This window comes from Macaca mulatta, chromosome 6 (genome assembly GCF_049350105.2).
Source record: "Macaca mulatta isolate MMU2019108-1 chromosome 6, T2T-MMU8v2.0, whole genome shotgun sequence".
NCBI classification, from domain to species: Eukaryota; Metazoa; Chordata; class Mammalia; order Primates; family Cercopithecidae; genus Macaca; species Macaca mulatta.
Window position 1 is genome coordinate 93,673,379 of NC_133411.1, and position 13,140 is coordinate 93,686,518.

Genomic DNA, 13,140 nt, shown 5'->3' on the forward strand with positions numbered 1-13,140 from the left:
TTGTTCACATAGTAGGATCTTGTTTTTTGGTCTGCTCTGACAATGTCTTTTAATTGGTATATTAGACTTGATGTTTAAAGTGGTTATTGATATAGTTAAATTAATATTCACCATATTTCTTAACGATTTTCTATTTGTTGCCCTGTTTGTAACTTTTTGTTATGCACTTTTTCTGCCTTTTGTGATTTGAGTATTTTATATGATTTCATTTTTCTCTCATTTTTGAGCACATCAGTTATATATATATATATTTTTTTTATTTTATTTATTTATTTTTGAGACACTGTATCACCCAGACTGGAGTACAGTGGCGTAATGTCGTCTCACTGCTCCACTTCCCTGGCTCAAGTGATACTCCCACCTCAGCCTCTTGAGTAGCTGGGACCACAGATGCACACCACCATGCCTGGCTAGTTACTGTTTGTACTTTTTTTTGTAGAGACAGGGTTTTGCCATGTTGCCCAGGCTGGTCTCAGACTCCTGGGCTAAAGCAATCCTCTCACCTTGGCCTCCCAAAGTGCTGGGATTATGGGCATGAGCCACCACGCCTGTCCTCCACTTTTTTTTTCTCTTTTTTTTTTTTTTTGAGATGGAGTCTTGCTCTGTCATCGAGGCTGGAATGCAGTGTCACCATCTTGGCTCACAGCAACCTCCGCCTTCCATATTCAAGCAATTCTCCTGCCTCAGCCTTCCGGGTAGCTGGGATTACAGGCGTGCGCCACCACGCCTGGCTAATTTTTGTGTTTTTAGTAGAGATGGGATTTTGCCTTGTTGACCAGGCTGGTCTTGAACTCCTGACTTCAAGTGATCTGCCTGCCTTGGCCTCCGAAAGTGTTGGGATTACAGGTGTGAGCCGCTGCGCCTGGCCTTTTTTTTTTTCCTAACTTAAGTGTTTGCCCTGGAGCTTGCAATATATATTTACAGTTTTTCCAAGCACATTGTCAAATAATACTGTGTTGCTTCATGGGTTGTGTAAGTACTTTATAATAACAAAATATTCCTGTTTCCTTGCTTCTGTCCTTTTCTATCTTGTCATTCATTTCACTTATACATAGGCATACACAAGCAAATACATCATTGCTATTATTTTGAACTGTTACCTTTTAGCTGAATTAAAAATAAGAAAAATAAAAGTTTTTATTTTACCTTCACTTGTTCTCTCATGTTCTTCCTGAGTTTCTGACCTATATCTTTATCCTTCTCTTTCATGAAATTATTTTAATATGTCTTGCAAGGCAGGTCTACTGGCAACACATCTCTTCAATTTTTGTTTGAGAATGTCTTTATGTTTCTTTCACTCTAGAAGGATAGTGTCACATGGTATACATTTTTAGATTCATGTTTTTTTTTTCTCTCAACACTTCAGTGTTTCATTCTACTCTCCTGTTTGCATTGTTTCTGAGGAGAAGCTGGTCTTCCGTAGGCAAGGTGTTTTTTGCCTCTGGTTTCTTTCAAGATTTTTTTTCTTTGTTTTTGATTTTCTGAAGCTTGAATATGATATGCTTAGATTTTTAAAAAATATTTTTAGGTTTTTAGGGGCCTCAGTCTTAATATTCTGAGTTTTATGGATCTGTGGTTTGGTGTCTGATATGAACTTGGAAATTGAGTCATTTTTGTTTCCTTGTGTTATCAGTGTATGTAAGTTACACCTTTTTTAGTTGTCCTACAGTTCTTAATGTTCCACTCTTTCTTTTTCCTCTCTGTTTTTTCTTTGCTTTTCAGTTTTGGAAGTAGTTTCTGTTGTTAGACCCTTAAGCTCAGAGATGCTTTCCTTAGCTACGTTCAGTGTATTAACGAAGCCATTAAAGGCATTCCTCGTTTCTGTTACATTGCTTTTGATTTCTAACATTTCTCTTTATCTTTTCTTAGAATTTCCATTTCTCTGCTTACGTTGTCTATGTATTTGCATATTGTCTTCCCTTTTCATAAAGCACCTAGCATATTAATCATAGTTTTAAAAAATTCCCAATCTGGTAACTCCAGAATTCCTGTCATGTCTGTTTTTGATGCTTTCTCTGTCTCTTTAAACTGTTTTTTGCCTTTTATTATGTCTTGTAATTTTTTATTGAAAGGTATACATGATGTACTAGGTAAAAGGAACTGCTGCAAATAGGCCTTTAGTGATGTAGTTATAAGGGAGGCATTGTGTAGTCCTAGTATTAGGTCCCAGTTTTTTGGTGAAATTGTGCTCCTGGACTGTGAACGTAACCATTGTTTCTCAGTCCCCCACCCTTATCCCTGTCACCTTTAGGTGGGATAGAATGGCTAGAAGGGACTGGAATTTGGTATTTCCCTTTCCTCTTGTGAAAGGCTAAAGTGAACTGGAGTTATTCACCGTACTTCTTTATCCACAGGTAGATTAGGCTCTGGTAAATTAGTTTCTGTTCAAGGCAGGCCTTGTTAAAAACTGATTGCTGTGGCATATTTCAAAATTGTTCCTTTTTCCTTTCCCCTGCCAGAAGCACAAAGGGATTTTTCTCTGATATTTACTGTAAGGGCCTAGCAGAGCTCCTGGAGGTAAAATTCACAAGAGTGTCAGGGCCTTACATGACTGGGTCCTCCTGGAGTTTTAAATTGTCATTTGTTTGCACCGAGTCTCCAACAATTTGTCGTTATAGTTGAAATATTCTTACCCTGGCACTGGTTCCCAAGGAAGTTTCTGCTTGTGGGTTTCTGTTCTGATGACTTGGGATTTTTCTCTATCTGCCTGCCTGTCTCTGAATTTTGGGGGACAGTGGTTTGCCCTGTGACCTCACTTCTCTGAAGGATCTCACTAGAGCTATTGATTTTTCAGTTTGTTCAGCTTTTTACTTGTTAGGATGGAGTGGTGACTTTTAATCTTCTTGTATGTAAAGAAAGAACAGGAGGCCAGGCACAGTGACTCACGCCTGTAATCCCAGCACTTTGGGAGACTGAGGCGGGCGGATCACGAGGTGAGGAGATCAAGACCATTCTGGCCAACACACTGACACCCCGTCACTACTGAAAATACAAAAAATTAGCTGGGTGTGGTGGCAGGCGCCTGTAGTCCCAGCTACTCAGGAGTCTGAGGCAGGAGAATGGTGTGAGCCCGGGAGGCGGAGCTTGCAGTGAGCGGAGATTGTGCCACTGTACTCCAGCCTGGGCGACACAGCAAGACTCCGTCTGAAAAAAAAAAAAAAAAAAAGAAGGAGGAACAGGAAACTGACAGTGGCTTAAAGGCCGCTTAAAGGTTACAAGTTTTAAAGGGGTTGAAAAGAGATTGGTTTGTGGGAATTTGGAGGCTACATCCTTTCAGAGAATAAGTAGAGGGGATAGCAAATTAAGGGGAGTAGATTTTTCAGAATAGCAAAAGATAATACTTGGTAATTTTTTTAATTCTTAATAGTAAATAGTTAATTTATAAATTAACTATAACTTAATAAATAGTTATAATAAATAAATAAATTAAATAACTTAATAGTATTTTATAAATCAATCATCGAGGTTGGATTTTTTGTTTTTACCCTAGTGTATTTGAAAGTAAATGATGCTTTATTTTTAATATTTGCCGATGTATTTAATCAAAACCTAGAGAATTGAGGTAGACATTGTATCAGAAGAAAGCAGTTTTGAACAAAGAGAGCGAATTACTAGTCAGTTAACGAGTGTCAGCTGTTTCATAAGCATCACATAACATTTCCTAAATTGTACACTGCATTGTTCAGTTAAAGGAATTGGTGTTCTGTGACTTTTTGACAGTTAAGTAATTTGAGAACTTCTGCATTTTGGGTCTTTGCTCTTGGAAATCCAGAATGTACATTAACCTGTTTATGCCTAGTGTTCCATTAATGGAGCGCTAAGCATCTGGGAGTTCTTTATATCCTACTGCTCAAGGTCATCGCCAAGGTCCGATTTTTCACACTCAAAAAGTTGCAACCTTAGACATAAATACAGGAGCCCTATGAGTCATTAATATACTAAACAAACTTTCTTGATTAACTCTGCTTCTTCTAAACTTATGTGCTTAATGATCATTCTCCGCAGGGCATGTTTTGAGAAACATAGTAATAGCAAGTCGTTAGGTTTCTCTCTACCTGGTGCTTACAATGGGAGTAGTATAGAGGAAGAACCCAAGTTTAGCCTTTGGAAAAACCTGCGTTTGTGGTTTTTAATGCTTTTAGTGAATCACTATATTGGAAAAGTTAATTTAAGCTCCTCATGAGTGTTTCCTTTTGTAAAATATAGTAACCTTTCTCCATTTCTAATTCACAGTGATGCTGATGTTTTATAGTTACCAAAAAGGCTATAATAAAGTACTTACATATAAGGTTTGTATATGGTTCTTTTTTCTTTCTTTTTTATTGTCTATATGTAAGGTACACAACATAATGTTTTGATATGCATATATTTAGTGAAGTAATTACTACAGTCAAGTAAGTTAACATATCCCTCATCTCCCACAGTTAACCGTTTCTCTCTCTCTCTGTGTGTGTGTGTGTGTGTGTGTGTGTGTGTGTGGTAAGAGTGCCAAAAAAATATGGAATGCTTCACAAATTTGCATGTCATTCTTGAGCAGGGGTCATGTTGATCTTTTCTCTATCATCATTCCAATTTTTAGTATATGTGCTGCAGAAGTGAGTACTGTATATGGTTCTTACAAAGAAGGGGAACATTTGACACCTGCTTTCTGGTGGTAGGTGTGATATTGATGTGAATTGTTCCAGGAGTCAGAAACCTATATCGATGTTGAAAGAATAAATCAGTATGCAAGAGAATGGTGTGTAAACATTTTATAGAGGCAAGAGTGCTAAGGAGTTATACTGTTTTCTTACAATTTTTTTCTTTTGAACACTTTAATATGTTGCGAAGAGATGACCAATAAAACAAGAATAATAGATATTTAGTGTTGCTTATTAAGAGTTAAGCTGGGGGTTGGGTGCAGTTGGCTGACGCCTGTAATCCCAGCACTTTGAGGGGCCAAAGGAGAGAGGATTGCATGAGCCCAGACCGAGCAACATAGGGAGACCCTGTCTCTACAAAAAATAAAAATAAGAAGTTTAGCAGGGCATGGTGGTGGCACACCTGTGGTCCCAGCTACTCGGGAGGCTGGGGTAGGAGACTCACTTGAACCCAAGCGGTTGAGGTTGCATTGAGTTCTGATCTTGCCACTGCACTCTCACCTGGGTGACAAAGCAAGATCAGTCTCATAAGCTGAGCAGGGTGGCCTCTGCCGGTAATCCCAGCTACTTGGGAGGCTGAGGTGGGAGGACTCTTGAGGCCAGGAGTTTGAGACCACCCTTAACAACCTAGCAAGATCCTGTCTCAAAAAAAATATTAAAATAAAAAGAATTAGATGGATTACAAGAAAACTTCCTTAGCTGGTAAGTTTATCCTACTTACTAATGACAGAAATATAGTTGAAACATGATAGAATAAGGTTTTGTATGAAATCTTATGCAATTATTTATAAGGTAATATCTACAATTCTAATTATTTTGTTGTAAGGATGTTAAAATGAGTTTTAGAATAATGCATATAATAGTTGGGGATAGAAGAGCTTTTTATATGGAAAGAAAATATTCAGATTTTTTGTGTGTTGAAAAAGTTTAAAAGATGATTATATGATTAAAACTTACATAGTTAATGAACAGAGAAAATGAAAAATGGTGACACAATCCTGAGAGGTATAAAACTGTATATGCCAAAGAGGCAGATGCATGAATTTCTGTCGTGTCTCTGACCTTCGTGGGCATGAGACGTTAGTCACGGAAAGGCAGAAAAGATGAGGCAGGGCTAGGTCTTGGCTCTGAGTCACCCATTAACTCAGCTGTTAGTACCAACCACTTAGTCTTAGGCCGCTGAACAGTACATATGTGAATTTTCAAGTTACCACTGTTGTGGCCTCTGCAAACATTTGGCAGTACTGGGGGTTAAGGGAGATTAAGTCCAAGATAATAAAACAGATGAGGGAGAGGGTAACAGCTGGACAACACATTGTTATGAGGTGTTTAGTGTAGATGTAGTTTTGACTGTCTAATGTTTTATGTATATGCACAATTACATATAATATGTATGCACATACTAATTTTAAAGCATGCTCCCTTTAGTGTTGAAATGAAAGTTTTAGTATAGAGTTTTTCTGTGTTTAGAATTAATTTTTTTTCCTTGGGTATACTTTTTCTTGAAGTATAACACATACAAAGCATAGTATCTTAAGTGTTCAGCACAATGAATTTTAACAAGTGGATGTACCTGTGTAATCCATACTTAAAGAACCCCAGAATATTATCAGCATCTTAGATGTCTTTTTATGCCTGCTTTCTGCCTAATATGCACACCACCTCCTCCTGAAAAACAAAATTCTAACTTCTTGTATCCTAGATTATTTCTGACTTTTTGAGTTTTATATTATAAAATTGAATCATATACAGGTTGAGTTTCCCTTAATGCTTAGGACCAGAACTGTTTCAGATTTCGTATTTTTGGGGGGCTTTATTTGCATTATACCAGTTGAGCATCTCTAATATGAAATCCAAATGCTCCAATGAGCATTTTGTTTTTGTGTCATGGTGGTCCTCAAAGTTTCAGATTTTGGAGCATTTTGGATTTCAGTTTTCAGATTAGGGATACTCAACCTTTAATATCCATTCTTTTGTGTGTTACTTTGTTATGTTGATGAGATTTATTCATGTTGTCTCATGTAGCACTATTTCCCTTATCTCCATTGCTTGTGTTACATTGTGACTATACCAACAGTATATTATCTTTTTCTACTAGTGATGGACATGACCTTTAAGGTGTGTGTAGTTTGACTATTACAGATAGCATTACTATGAATTTTGTGATAATGACTTTTGATGAACATGTATAGACATTTATGTTATACAGCTAGGATTAGAATTGCTGGATCATGGGATGTTCATTTAATAAGCTTGGTAGGAATTGCTGAATAGTTTTGCAAGGTGTTTGTACCCATTTAAATTCTGAGTAGCAACGTGTGAGAATTTCAGTTGCTCTACATTCTTGTGAACATTTAGTATCAAAATAAAATCATTGTAGTGATTTAGTTGGGTTGGTGGTGTAATAGCTCTTGTGGTTTTAAATTTTTATTTTCTTGATGTGATGATTAATGGAAGTGTGTATCTTTTCATATGTTTATTGGTCATTTCTGTAACTCTTCCATGAAGAAGTCTTGATTTCCAGTTTTCTATTGGTTTGTCTTTTTTTGTATTTATTTCTGGTTATTCTCTGTCTTGGCTATGAGTCTTTTGATGAGTATATGTGCTTTTGAACTGTTGATTTTTTTAACAGAAGTTAATTTTATCAGTTTTTTTTTTCTTTGTGGTTGAAGTGTAGCACACATAAAGCATAGTATTCTATAGTATACTATACTGAAGCATAGTATTCTAAGTGTTTATCACAATGAATTTAAAAAAGTGGATGTACCTATGTAATCCATACTTAAAGAACCTCAGAATATTGTCAGCATCCTAGATATCTTTTTGGGGCTGCTTTCTGCCTAATACGCATGCTACCTCTTCCCGAATAAACAGAATTATAACTTCTTCCATCCCAGATTATTTCTGACTTTTTCAGCTTTATATAATAAAATTGAATCATAAACAGGTTGAGGTTTTTTGAGTCATGTTTAAGAAATCTTTGCGTGCTCTAAGGAGATGAACATATTTGCCTGTGTTTTTTCCTAGACACTTTATTATCTTTTTCTTTTAGATATAATGTACATATGGAATTGATTTTTGTGAATGGAGCAAGGAAGAGGTCAAGATTCATTTAAAAACAATGTGGATATCTAGTTGACCCATTTCCATCAAGTAAAAAGCTCATATTTTTCAGACTCATCATTGTCATGAATCAATGGCAATACATGTGTGAGTTTGTTACATCTCACTTCTGTCCCATTAGTCTACTTGTCTATCTTTGCATTAATTCTTAATGTATAATAGCATGACTAATTGTTCTTCAGTAGGACCTGTCTCTTTTTCACTAGTGAAATTGATACTTTGTGACCTTTTTCATTTGTTCAGTCTTCTCTAGTCGACCAATTTTGTTAATCTTTCCAAGAACCAATTTTTCATTTTTTTTCCTGAAGTCTTGTGTTGTACCTTTGCTTTTGATTTTGTTAATTGTGTCCTATTTATTTTCTGTCTTTTCAGGTTTAACTTTTTGTCTTTTCTAATTTATTGAGGTAGATACTTAAATAATTCCTCTCTGTCTTCTTTTTTAATATAATCATTTAAGGTTACAGATTTCCCTCCAAGCATAACTTCAGCTACATGTCACAAATTGTTATCTGACCTATCTGCATTTGGTTTCTTCACTAGCATATTGTGAAGACATATTTCCAAATAGATGGCAACTTTTATAGTTTTTTTAGGGGTTAGTAATTTTTCGATTAGTTCCCTTGAGAGAACATACTCTGAATGAATTCAGTCCTTTGAAATGAGGCTTGCTTTTTGATTCAGCATATGGTTTTGGATGAATGTTCTATGTTCACTTGAAAGATGTGTCTCTGTATATATATATACACACACACACACACACACACACACACACACACATATATATACACACAAACTTTTATTGGATTCAGCTTTCTTCATGGGTCAATTATATTTATGAATCTTGGTTTTTTATATGTTCACTGATTTTTTTTTTTCTTTCATGTGCTTTTTAAATAAACTCTTGAGAGAAATGTATAGTTTCCCATCCTACTATTGTAGATTTATCTATGTTAGGGGTTTTATCTATATAGAACTACATATAGTTTTATTTTAGCTTTATATTTTGAATAATGAATTCTAAATATGCATATACCAGTTCCTAATGAATTCATTACTGTATTATGAAATGTCTCTTATCTTTGATACTACTTCTGATACTTCTTGTCTTTTTTTTTTTTTTTTAATTATTTATTTATTTATTTATTTTGAGACAGAGTTTTGCTCTTATCGCCCAGGCTGGAGGCGTGATCTCGGCTCACTGCAAACCCCACCTTCTGGGTTCAAGCGATTCTCCTGCCTCAGCCTCCCGAGTAGCTGGGATGACAGGTGCCCACCACCACACCTGGCTAATTTTGGTATTTTTAGTAGAGACAGAGTTTCACCATGTTGACCATAGCTGGTGTTGAACTCCTGACCACAGGTGATCTTCTTGCCTCAGCCTCTCAAAGTGTTGGAATTACAGGCGTGAGCCATGGTGCCCAGCTGATACTTCTTGTCTTAAAATCTAGTTTGTCTGACATCAGTTTTCTTTTGATTAGTGCTAGTATGGTAAAGCTTTTTGTGTTCTTTTACTTTCAACATTTCTGTATTCTTATATTTAAGATACATCTCTTATAAGTGGGTTTTATTGTTTTATATAGCCTGACATTTTAGTCTTTTAGTGGTTGTCCTAAAGATTACAACATGTATCATTGACTTATTACAGTCTACTGAAAATATTTACTTTTACCACTTCCCTAACAATGCTAGGAACTTAGAACATCTGAACTTCACTTATCCTTCTGCTTTTTTTTTTTTTTTTTTTTTTTTTTTTGAGGCAGAGTCTCGCTCTGTCGCCCCGGCTGGAGTGTAGTGGCTCGATCTCAGCTCACTGCAAGCTCCGCCTCCCGGATTCACGCCATTCTCCTCCCTCAGCTTCCCGAGTAGCTGGGATTACAGGCGCCCGTCACTACACCCGGTTAATCTTTTGTATTTTTAGTAGAGATGGAGTTTCACCGTGTTAGCCAGGATGGTCTCGATCTCCTGACCTCGTGATCCGCCTGCTTCGGGCCTCCCAGAGTGCTGGGATTACAGGCGTGAGCCAACGCATCCGGCCTCCTTCTGCTTTTTACATTATTGCTCTGCATGTTTATTATACCTTTTTTTTTTTTTGACATGGAGTCTCACTCTGTTGCCCAGGCTGGAGTACAGTGCCACAATCTTGGCTCACTGCAACCTCCGACTCCTAGGTTCATGCAATTCTCTTGCCTCAGCCTCCCAAGTGACTGGGATTACAGGTGTGTGCCCCCACACCCAGCTAATTTTTGTGTTTTTAGTAGAGTTGGGGTTTCGCCATGTTGGGGAGGTTGGTCTTGAACTCCTGACCTCAAGTGATCCACCCGCATCTGCCTCCCAAAGTGCTGAAATTAACAGGCATGAACTATCGTGCCGGCCTATTATACACGTTTTAATATTCATTAGATATTATTGCTTTGTACACTGTTTGTTTACACATATATTTACTGTTATGATGTTCTTCACTTTATGCTGTATTTCCATTGTTTCCTGTAGGATGGGAACTTTTTAACTTTTCTTTTGGCCTATGGAACTTCTTTTAATACTTTTTTTTTTTTTTTTTTTTTTGGTAAACGTCAGTTGTCAAATATACTTTCTATTTATCTGAAAATGTACTTGTTTCTGTGTCTGAAGGATATTGTCTCTGTGCATTAGATTCTAGATTCACAGTTACTTTTTTTCAGAAATTTGAAGATATTCCATTCTCTCTGCTTTCCAGTATTTTTGTTGCAAAGTTAGCAAAATTTTTTTATCTGTTTCTTTGAATATAATGTCTTTCTGTTTTGACTACTTTGAAGATTTAGTCTTGCCAAAGAACGAAACTGGAGGCATCATGCTACCCAACTTCAAGCTATACACAGAACTCCTGTAACCAAAATAACATAGTACTGGTACAAGAACAGAGACATAACACCAATGGAACAGAATAGAGATCCTAGAAATAAGACCTCACACAGCTATCTGATTTTTGACAAACTTGACAAAAACAAGCAATGGGGAAAGGACCATTCAATAAATGGTGCTGGGATAACTGACTAGCCATATGCAGAAGATTGAAACTAGACCCTTTCCTTACACCATATGCAAAAATTAAGATGAAATAAAAACTAAAATGTAATACGCCATACTATAAAAACCCTGGAAGACAACGTAGGCAGTACCATTCAGGACATAGGCCTGGGCAAAGTTTCATGAGGAAGATGCCAAAAGCAATTGCAACAAAAGCAAAAATTGGCAAATGGGATCCAATTAAATGAAAGAGCTTCTGCACAGCAAAAGTAACTATCAACAGAGTAAACAGACAACCCACAGAATGGGAGAAAAATTTTGCAAACTATGTATCTGACAGGTCTAATATTCAGCATCTAGAACTTAAATTTACGAAGAAAAGAATCCATTAAAATCTGGGCAAAAGACATGAAGAGACATGTTTCAAAAGAAGACATACATGCGGGCAAGAATCAGGCGAAATAAAGCTCAACATCACTGATCATTAGAGAAATGTAAATCAAAGCCACCATGACACCAGTCAGCATGGGTGTTATTAAGAAGTCAGAAAATGACACATGCTAGCGAGGTTGTGGAGAAAAAGGAATGCTTATACACTGTTGGTGGGGGTGTAAATTAGTTCAACTGTTGTGGAAGACTGTGTGGCAATTCCTCAAAGACCTAAAGATAGACATACCATTCAACCAATGAATCTCATTACTGAATATATAACCAAAGGAATATAAATCATTCTGTTATAAAGACATTTGCACATGTATGTTCATTGCAGCACTGTTCATAGTAGCAAAGACATGGAATCAGCCTAAATGCCCATCATTAATAGACTGAATTGAGAAAATGTGGTACATATATACCATGGAATACTATGCAGCCATTAGAAAAATAACAAAGATTATGTCCTTTACGGGGACATGCATGAAGCTGGAAGCCATTATCCTCAGCAAACTAATGCAGGAACGTAAAAATCAAATACTGCATGCTGTCACTTATAAGTGGGAACTGAATGATGAGAACACATGGATACATAGAGGGGAATAACACACACTGGGGTGTAATTGAGAGTGGAGGGTGGGAGGAGGGAGAGGATCAGGAAAAATAACCAATAGGTACTAGGCTTTATAACCTGGGTGATGAAATGATCTGTACAACAAACTCCCATGACACACATTTACCTGTGTAACAATTCTGCACATGTACCCCTGAACTTAAAGTTGAAAAAAATTATTTAGTCTTGCCTTTGGTTTTTAGCATCTTTACTGTGATTTGCCTAGATGTGGCCTTTTTTTTTTTAAGGAAAAAAAAAAAAAACTTGCTGGGATATATAGAATGCTTGAATCTTTGCCTTAATATTTTTGATTGAGTTTGGAAAATTCTTGACTGATTTTTCTTCATATTTTGCTTCTGTTCTATTCTCTATTGCCTTCTTTCTGGTACTGTACATGTATGTCTACCCCCCCACCTCCCCTTTTTTTGAGACAGGGTCTCACTCTGTCACCCAGGCTGGAGCGCAATGGTATGATCATAGCGTACTGCATCCTTGAACTCCTGGGCTCAAGCAGCCCTCTTGCCTCAGCCTCCTGAGTAGCTGGGGACTATAGCTGTGCACCACTGTGCGCAGCTTATTTGTTTTAGAAAACCTTTTTTGTAGCGTTGGGGGTCTTGCTTTGTTGCCCAAGCTGGTCTTGAACTCCTGTCTTCAAAGATCCTCCCTCGTCAGCCGCCTGAAGTGTTGGATAACAGGTGTGAGCCACTTTGCCCAGCCTGTTAGCAACTTTTTAAAAAACGATGCCCCATTCGTCTTTTGTATTCTTTTCTGTATTTTCTTTTTTTTCTGCATTACCATTTGACAGGTATAACTTTTCTGTATTTTCTGTCGTTGTTTTCTTTTTATGCTCTAGTCAGTGTATTTTCTATGGAACTTTTCAAATTATTAGCTTCTTGGCTGGGCACAGTGGCTCATGTCTGTAATCCCAGCACTTTGGGACGCCGAGGCAGGTGGATCACAAGGTCAGGAGATCGAGACCATCCTGGCTAACACGGTGAAACCCCCCTCTACTAAAAATACCAAAAATTAGCTGGGCGTGTTGGCGGGCAGCTATAGTCCCAGCTACTTGGGAGGCTGAGGCAGGAGAATGGCGTGAACCCGGGAGGCGGACCTGGCAGTGACCTGAGATCGCGCCACTGCACTCCAGCCTGGGTGACAGAGCGAGACTCCATCTCAAACAAAAAAAAAAAAACAAAAACAAAAACAAAAAAAAACCTGCCTAATCTGTTAACATTATATTTAGCTCTTAATTTTACAAATTTGATTACTTTTTAAATATTCAAATTTTATCCTTAAATTTTATCTTTATTTTGTCTTTTGCTATATTTT

The 13,140-nt window shown here is 37.1% G+C and overlaps 1 protein-coding gene and 1 non-coding gene across 5 annotated transcripts in view; one reads left to right on the forward strand and one right to left on the reverse strand.

Annotated features, from left to right (window-relative positions):
- The window catches only part of RASA1 (RAS p21 protein activator 1), a 121,281-nt gene that overhangs the window by 26,039 nt on the left and 82,102 nt on the right, over nucleotides 1-13,140 (forward strand). Inside the window, exon 1 of one of the 4 annotated variants that reach the window (XM_078004445.1) lies at nucleotides 4,234-4,289. The exons of the other annotated variants lie outside the window; for them this stretch is intronic. The gene's annotated coding sequence lies outside the window, so the exon portion shown is untranslated. Of the gene's footprint in view, nucleotides 1-4,233; nucleotides 4,290-13,140 lie in introns of those variants that run through there. 4 annotated transcript variants of the gene reach the window in all.
- Nucleotides 4,493-4,603, reverse strand: LOC114679102 (U6 spliceosomal RNA). Its single transcript, XR_003730784.1, has one exon. It is a non-coding gene; the product is annotated as a U6 spliceosomal RNA (small nuclear RNA).